Source organism: Tinamus guttatus, unplaced genomic scaffold (genome assembly GCF_059628265.1).
Source record: "Tinamus guttatus ecotype Peru unplaced genomic scaffold, ASM5962826v1 Tinamus_guttatus_pri_ptg000109l, whole genome shotgun sequence".
NCBI classification, from domain to species: Eukaryota; Metazoa; Chordata; class Aves; order Tinamiformes; family Tinamidae; genus Tinamus; species Tinamus guttatus.
This window is the reverse complement of record NW_028288643.1, coordinates 1,521,203-1,528,553: the sequence shown is the minus strand read 5'-3', so window position 1 is coordinate 1,528,553 and position 7,351 is coordinate 1,521,203. Positions and strand designations below refer to the sequence as shown.

The following is a 7,351-nucleotide window of genomic DNA, read 5'->3' as shown; positions in this document are numbered from 1 at the left end:
TGAGGAGACCAGGGCTATTCCGCAGAGGGTCTTCCAGTGCTCCAGATGAAGGGCTGGCCCCATAGCTGTGGTCATGTAGTGGTCGTGCTGTCATTGCATGTCACAGGAGTCTGTTGAAGGCCCTTGGCTTGAGAGAACAGCTCCAAAAGCTTGTCCTGACACCTCAGAGACAGCACAGGGCACTGCCAGCAGGGCCAGCGTGCGAGAACAAAGAACTCAGCATGTATATAAAAGTGTTTGGGAAAATCTCCTTCTGCACATCTCCTCCATGCACAGAGGGAGATCCCAAGGGATTTCCAAAGTGATGAGGCAGATCTGCCCTTGAGGGAAAACTGGAGCAGCTTCAGCAATGCACAGTGTGCCGCTAGTGTTCAGAGACATCCAGCCAAACTTGAAGGGGCTCTCAGCCTTATTCACAGAATCAGGGAATCGTTACGATTGGAAAAAACCTTCAAAATCATCAAGTATACCACAGTACCACGCCTACTAAACCATGTGTATAGATGTGTGACTTACTTGTCTACATTCTTCTTGAAGACTGCCAGGGATGGAGACTCCACCACAACCCTCTGAGCTCTGCCATTCAGCTACTTCTCAGTCCAGCTCACTGTTCACTCATCTAGCCCATACTTCCTCAGCTTAACAATGAGGACATCATGGGAGACGGTGTCAAAAGCCTTACTGAAGTCAGAGGGCATCCACTGCTTCCCCCTCATCTACCAAAACACTCATCCCATCATAGAAGGCCATCAGATTGGTTAAGCATGATTTTCCTCTTGAAGAGGATCTGCATGCAAGGTTAACTGGCCTGTAGTTGCCTGGGTCCCACCTCCTGGCCTGTTTTGAAGACTGGAGTGACACTGGCTTTCCCGGTCTGCTCAGACACCTCTCCTGCTCAAAAACCTTTTCCCTGACCGGGAATCGAACCCGGGCTGCGGCGGTGAGAGCGCCGAATCCTAACCACTAGACCATCAGGGAGGTCTTAAGCTCTGCTTTGGGTGCTTTCTCAATAACACTCATTTCATACAATCATAGAAACAACATAATGGTTGGAAAAGACCTTCAAGATCAGCAAGACCAACCATAAGCCCTTCAACACCCGGCGGCCTGCTAAACCATGTCCCTAAGCACCTCATCTACACACTTCTTGAGCACTACCAGAGACAGTGACTCCACCACTTCCCTGGGTAGCCTGTTCCAAGGCTTCATCGCTCTTTCCATGAAGAAATTTTTCCTAATATCTAACCTGACCCTCCCCTGGTGCAACTTGAGGCCATTTCTTCTTTTCTTATTTTTGGTAGTTATTTTGGAGAAGAGATTGACCCCTGCCTTATTACAACCTCCTTTCAGATAGTTGTAGAGAGCAATCAGGTCTCCCCTGAACTTTCTCTTCTCCAAAGTAAATAATCCCAGCTGCCTCAGCTGCTCTGTATAGGTCTGTGCTCCAGCACTTTCACCAGCTTCGTTGCCCTTCTTTGGACATGCTCCAGCACCTCAGTGTCTTTCTTGCAGTGAGGCAGCCAAAGCTGAACACAGTATTGGAGGTGCGGCTTCACCAGTAGAGAAGTAGAGGAGGATGATTGCTTCCTTAGTCCTGCTGGCTACACTGTTCCGGACACAAGCCAGGAGGCTGTTGGCCTTCTGGGCCACCTAGGCACACTGCTGGCTCATGTTCAGCTGGCTGTCAACAAACACCCCCAGATCCTTCTCTGTCACACAGCACTCCAGACACACTGCCCCAAGCCTGCAGCCTGCATGGGGTTGTGACCAAAGTGCAGATCCAAATAAGTAGGGCAGATTTGATACCAAGGAGACACTTGGAATCTTGGAGCTGCAACTATGCTAATCACAGAATAATCACAGAGTAATTAAGGTTGGAAAGGATGTTTGGAGATCATCTATTCCAACCCACCTGCATAAACAGGATCCCCTAGAGAACAATGCAGGGGATCACATCCGGGTGCATTCTGAGTATCTCCATAAAAGGAGACTCTGCAACCTCTTGCAGTGCTCTGTCACTCTCATAGTAATTTTCCTCAAACTCAGGTGGAATTTCCTGTTCTTCTTTTTGTGCCTATTGCCTCTTGACTTAACAGTGGCCACCACTGGAAGGTTTCTGACCAAATCCTCTTGACATCCTCCCTTAACATATTTGTAATACACTGATAATCTACATTCTCCCGTCACTCCACCTTCTCTTTTCCAGGCTAAACGGGTCCAGCTCTCTCAGCCTCTCCTCATAGCAGAGATACTCCAGTCCCCTATGTTGGGCTCTCTCCAGCAACTCTGTGTCTCACTTGTACTGGGAAATCCAGCACTGGACACAGCACTTCGGATGTGGCATCACCAGGACTGAGTAGAGGGAGAGGATCATTTCCCTTTAGCTGCAGGCAACTTTCTTCCTAATGCTCCTCAGGAGCATTTGGCCTTCTTTGTCTCAAGGACATATTGGTGCCTCATGGTTAACTTCTTGTCAAACAGGAATCCCAAATCTCTCTCCAGAGAGCTGATTTCCAGCAGGTCAACCCCTAATCTGTACTGGTGCCTGAGATTACTCTTCCCCAGGTGCAGGACTCTGCACTTGCCTTTGTTGAACTTTACGCGGTTAATCTCCACCCAACTCTCCAGCCTGTCCAGGACCCTCTAAATAGTAGCACAGCCCTATGGGTTATCAGCCTCTCAGTCCTGCATCACCAGCACTCTTGCTAAGGGTGCACTCTGTCCCTTCATCCAGGTCACTGATGGATAATGAACAGGGTGGAATCCAGTACTACCCCTGGGGGACATCTCTAGCTACAGGACTTTACCTGGGCTCTCTACCTCTTCACCACTGATCACAACCCTCTGAGCTCTGCCATTCAGCTACTTCTCAGTCCAGCTCACTGTCCACACTTCCTCAGCTTAACAATGAGGACATCATGGGAGACGGTGTCAAAAGCCTTACTGAAGTCAGAGGGCATCCACTGCTTCCCCCTCATCTACCAAAACACTCATCCCATCATAGAAGGCCATCAGATTGGTTAAGCATGATTTTCCTCTTGGGGAATCCATGCTGACTATTCCTGATCATCTCCTTGTCATCTGCATGCAAGGTTAACTGGCCTGTAGTTGCCTGGGTCCCACCTCCTGGCCTGTTTTGAAGACTGGAGTGACACTGGCTTTCCCGGTCTGCTCAGGCACCTCTCCTGCTCAAAAACCTTTTCCCTGACCGGGAATCGAACCCGGGCTGCGGCGGTGAGAGCGCCGAATCCTAACCACTAGACCATCAGGGAGGTCTTAAGCTCTGCTTTGGGTGCTTTCTCAATAACACTCATTTCATACAATCATAGAAACATCATAATGGTTGGAAAAGACCTTCAAGATCAGCAAGACCAACCATAAGCCCTTCAACACCCGGCGGCCTGCTAAACCATGTCCCTAAGCACCTCATCTACACACTTCTTGAACACTACCAGAGTCAGTGATCCTTTTCTGTCACACAGGTCTCCAGACACTCTGCTCCAAGCCTACAAATGCTCTACAAATTTGCTGAGAGTGCACTCAATCCCCTCATTCAGATCATCAATAAAGATATTTAAAAGGATCGGATGCAACACAGACCCCTGAATAACACTTCTCGTGACTAGTCACCAGCTGGATTTAACTCTATTTGCCACCTTTCTCTGGGCCTGGCTATGGACCAGTCAGAGCACTCCAGGGCATTTCAGTTGACACTAAACACCTGTGCTATTATTTACTTTTAACATTAGACTTAAGAGTGAACTGAATATATCTTCTTGGCTGAATTAACCTAACTGTGTGTAGAAACAAGGTTCGATGTCTATGTGCTGGAGACCACTGACAGAGCCCTGAGTACAGCACCAGCCCTCCCTGTTCCTGCCCAGTCCCAGAGTCCCAGTCTTCCATTTCATCCCAGAATGGGGACTTTTGGCCAACTCTGATGCTCTTATTGAGACACTTTACAAATTTTATTCAAACAAAGGTTACTATCTTTAGTGCAAGATTAACCAGAGAAAATTAAATAGGTGATAGCACTTAACATGATATAATGGTCCTTTCTGTCTTAAATTTTATGAATTTGTTTCACATCATATTTTCTTTAGTAGTTACTGTGTTCCTGCTCACAATAGTCCTTGAAAAAAAAAAAAAAAAAAAAAAAACAGGATAATAGGACTGAATGTAGAAAGCTTCAGCAAAATACATTTCAGCAAAGTCATAGTGACCATACAGAAGAATTTTGGGAAGCAGTGTTAGTAAAAGAGGCCTTAGCATAATGATGTTCTCCATGATGTTCTCCAGAAACTAGAGGTAATGGCCACAAACTGAAGCACCAAAAGTTCCACAGGAACTTAAGGAAAAAAATTTTAACAGTGAGGGTGACAAAGCGCTGGAACAGGCTGCCCAGCGAGGTTGTGGAGTCTTTTTCTCTGGAGATCTTCAAAACCTGCTTGGATGCAGTCCTGTGCCACGTGCTCTAGGTGACCCTGCGTGTGCAGGGGGGTTGGAGTAGATGACCTCTAGATGTCCCTTCCAACCTTAAGCATTCTATGATTCTATGATTCTATGCTTGATCACAGAATGGTTGAGGTTGGAAGGGACCTCTAAAAATCATCTAGTCCAACCCCCCTGCACAAGCACGGACACCTACAGCACGTGGCACAGGTGGCATCCACGCAGGTTTTGAAGATCTCCAGAGAAGGAGACCCCACAACCTCTCTGGGCAGCCTGTTCCATGGCCCTGTCATCCTCATAGTAAAGGGGTTCTTCCTCACATGGAGATGGAACTTTCTGTGTTACATCTTGTCCCCGTTACCCCTTGTTCTGTTAGTGGTCACCACCGAAAAGAGTTTGGTCCCATATACTTTACATTCTCCTCTCAGGTATTTATACACATTGATCAGATCCCCCCTCCGTGTTCTCCAGGCTAAACAGGCTTAGCTCACTTATTCTTTCCTCATACGATAGATGCTCCAGTCCCTTAAACATCTTCATGGCTTCCAGCGTAGGCTGGACCCCCTCTAGAAGCTCAATGTTCTTCTTGTGCTGGGGAGCCCAGAATTGCACACAGTACTCCAGCTATGGTCTCGCCAGAGCTGAGCAGAGGGGGAGGTGACCTCCCTCCACCTGCTGGCAACACTCTTACTGATGCAGGCCGGGATCCCATTGGCCTTCTTGGCCACAAGGGCACATTGCTGACTCATGGTTAACTTCTTATCAACCAGGACTCCCAAATCACTCTCTGTGGAGCTGCTTTCCAACAGGTCAATCCCTAATCTATACTGGTGTCTGGGATTGTTTCTCCCCAGGTGCATCATGCTGCATTTGCCTTTTCTGAACCTCATGAGGCTCCTCTCTGCCCAACTCTCCAACCAGTCTAGGTCTCTCTGAATGGCAGCACAGTCATCTGGGGTGTTGACTACTCCACCCAGTTTGGTGAACTGGCTGAGAGTGCACTCTGTGCTCTCATCCATATCACCAATGTGTAAATTGAATGGCACTGGGCCCAGTACTGACTCCTGGGGGACACCACTGGCCACAGGCCTCCAAATAGACTCAGCCGCATTAATCACAACCGTCTGAGCTCTGCCATCCAGACAGTTCTCAATCCACCTCACTGTCCGGTCATCTAACCTACAGTTCCCGAGCTTCCCCATGAGGATGTTATGGGAGACAATGTTGAAAGCCTTTCTGAAGTCAACCTAGACAACATCCATGACTCTCCCATCAGCCAGCTAGCCAGTCATCCCATTGTAGAAAGCTGTCAGATTGGTGAAACATGACTTCTCCTTGGTGAATCCATGCTGACTACTCCTGATCACCTTCTTCGCCTTGATATGCCTAGAGATGGTCTCTAGGATGAGCTGCTCCATCACCTTTATAGGGATGGAGGTAAGGCACACCGGCTTGTTTTTTTCCCAGGTGCTGCCTCTTGCCCTTTTTGAAAATTACAGTGACGTTGGCTTTCTTCCATTCTCCTGCACCTCTCCTGCTGTCCATGACCTCTCATACATGATGGACAGTTTTAGATGCCTCCCATCTGGGCCCATAGAATTATGTGTGTCCAGTTTGCCTAAATAATCTCTAACCCAATCCTTCCCAACCAGTGGAAAGTCTTCCTCCAGACTTTCCTTCCTTCTTCTCTCCAGATTCTCTCTCTTGCCTCCAAGCTCTGTAGTTCAGGGACTACCTTAGCAGTAAAGACAGAAGCAAAGAATGTATTTAGTAATTCTGCCTTTTCTGCATCCTTTGTCCTCTGTGGAGGCACCCTTCCCATTCAGCAGTGAACCAATGTTTTCCCTAGTCTTCCTCTTGATGCTGATGTATTTGTAGATGTATTTGGGATCCTAGGGTGCATCAAGAAGGGCGTCTCCAGCAGGTTGAGGGAGCTGATCCTGCCCCTCTACTCAGCCCTGGTGAGGCCGCATCTGGAGTATTGTGTCCAGTTCTGGGCCCTACAGTACAAGACGGATGTGGAGCTGCTGGAGAGAGTCCAGTGCAGGGCTACAAGGATGATCAGGGGCCTGGAACATCTGTCCTATGAGGAGAGGCTGAGGGAGCTGGGCCTGTTCAGCCTGGAGAAGAGAAGGCTGAGAGGGGATCTAATCAGTGTCTATAAGTACCTCAAGGGAGGGAGTGAAGAGCATGGTGCTGGCCTCTTTTCAGTGGTGGCCACCGACAGAACTAGAGGTAATGGCCACAAACTGAAGCACCAAAAGTTCCACAGGAACTTAAGGAAAAACTTCTTTACTGTGAGGGTGACAGAGCACTGGAACAGGCTGCCCAGAGAGGTTGTGGAGTCTCCTTCTCTGGAGATCTTCAAAACCCACTTGGATGCAGTCCTGTGCCACGTGCTCTAGGTGACCCTGCGTGTGCAGGGGGGTTGGACTAGATGACCTCTAGATGTCCCTTCCAACCTTAAGCATTCTATGATTCTATGTAGAAGCCCTTCCTGTTCTCTCACTAACTCTGATTCCAAATGAGCCTTGGCCTTCTTTACCCCACCACTGCATTCTCTGACAATGTTCCTATATTCTTCCCATGTGGTCTAGCCCTTCTTCCACATTATGTACGCTCTCTTTTTGTCTTTAAGTTTTTCCAACAGCTCCTTGTCATCTACGTAGGTCTCCTGCCAGCCTCACTCAACTTCTTTCGTGCAGGAAACTACCGTTCCTGCATTTAGAGAAAGTTGTGCTTGAATATTAGCCAACTGTCCTGGGCCCCTTTCCTTCCAGGGCCGTGGCCCAGGCGATTCCTCCAAGGAGCTCCCCAAAGAAGTGAAAGTTAGCTCTCTTGAAGTCCAGGGTTGCAATCCTACTTCTTGTCCAGCTTCCTTCTCCCAAGATCTTGAACT

General features: G+C 48.3%; 2 non-coding genes across 2 annotated transcripts; both read right to left on the bottom strand.

The window, feature by feature from the left end:
* Positions 1 to 906: 906 nt before the first annotated feature.
* Positions 907 to 978, bottom strand: TRNAE-CUC (transfer RNA glutamic acid (anticodon CUC)). Its single transcript has one exon. It is a non-coding gene; the product is annotated as a tRNA-Glu (tRNA).
* Positions 979 to 3,200: 2,222 nt separating this feature from the next.
* Positions 3,201 to 3,272, bottom strand: TRNAE-CUC (transfer RNA glutamic acid (anticodon CUC)). Its single transcript has one exon. It is a non-coding gene; the product is annotated as a tRNA-Glu (tRNA).
* Between the last annotated feature and the right edge of the window lie 4,079 nt (positions 3,273 to 7,351).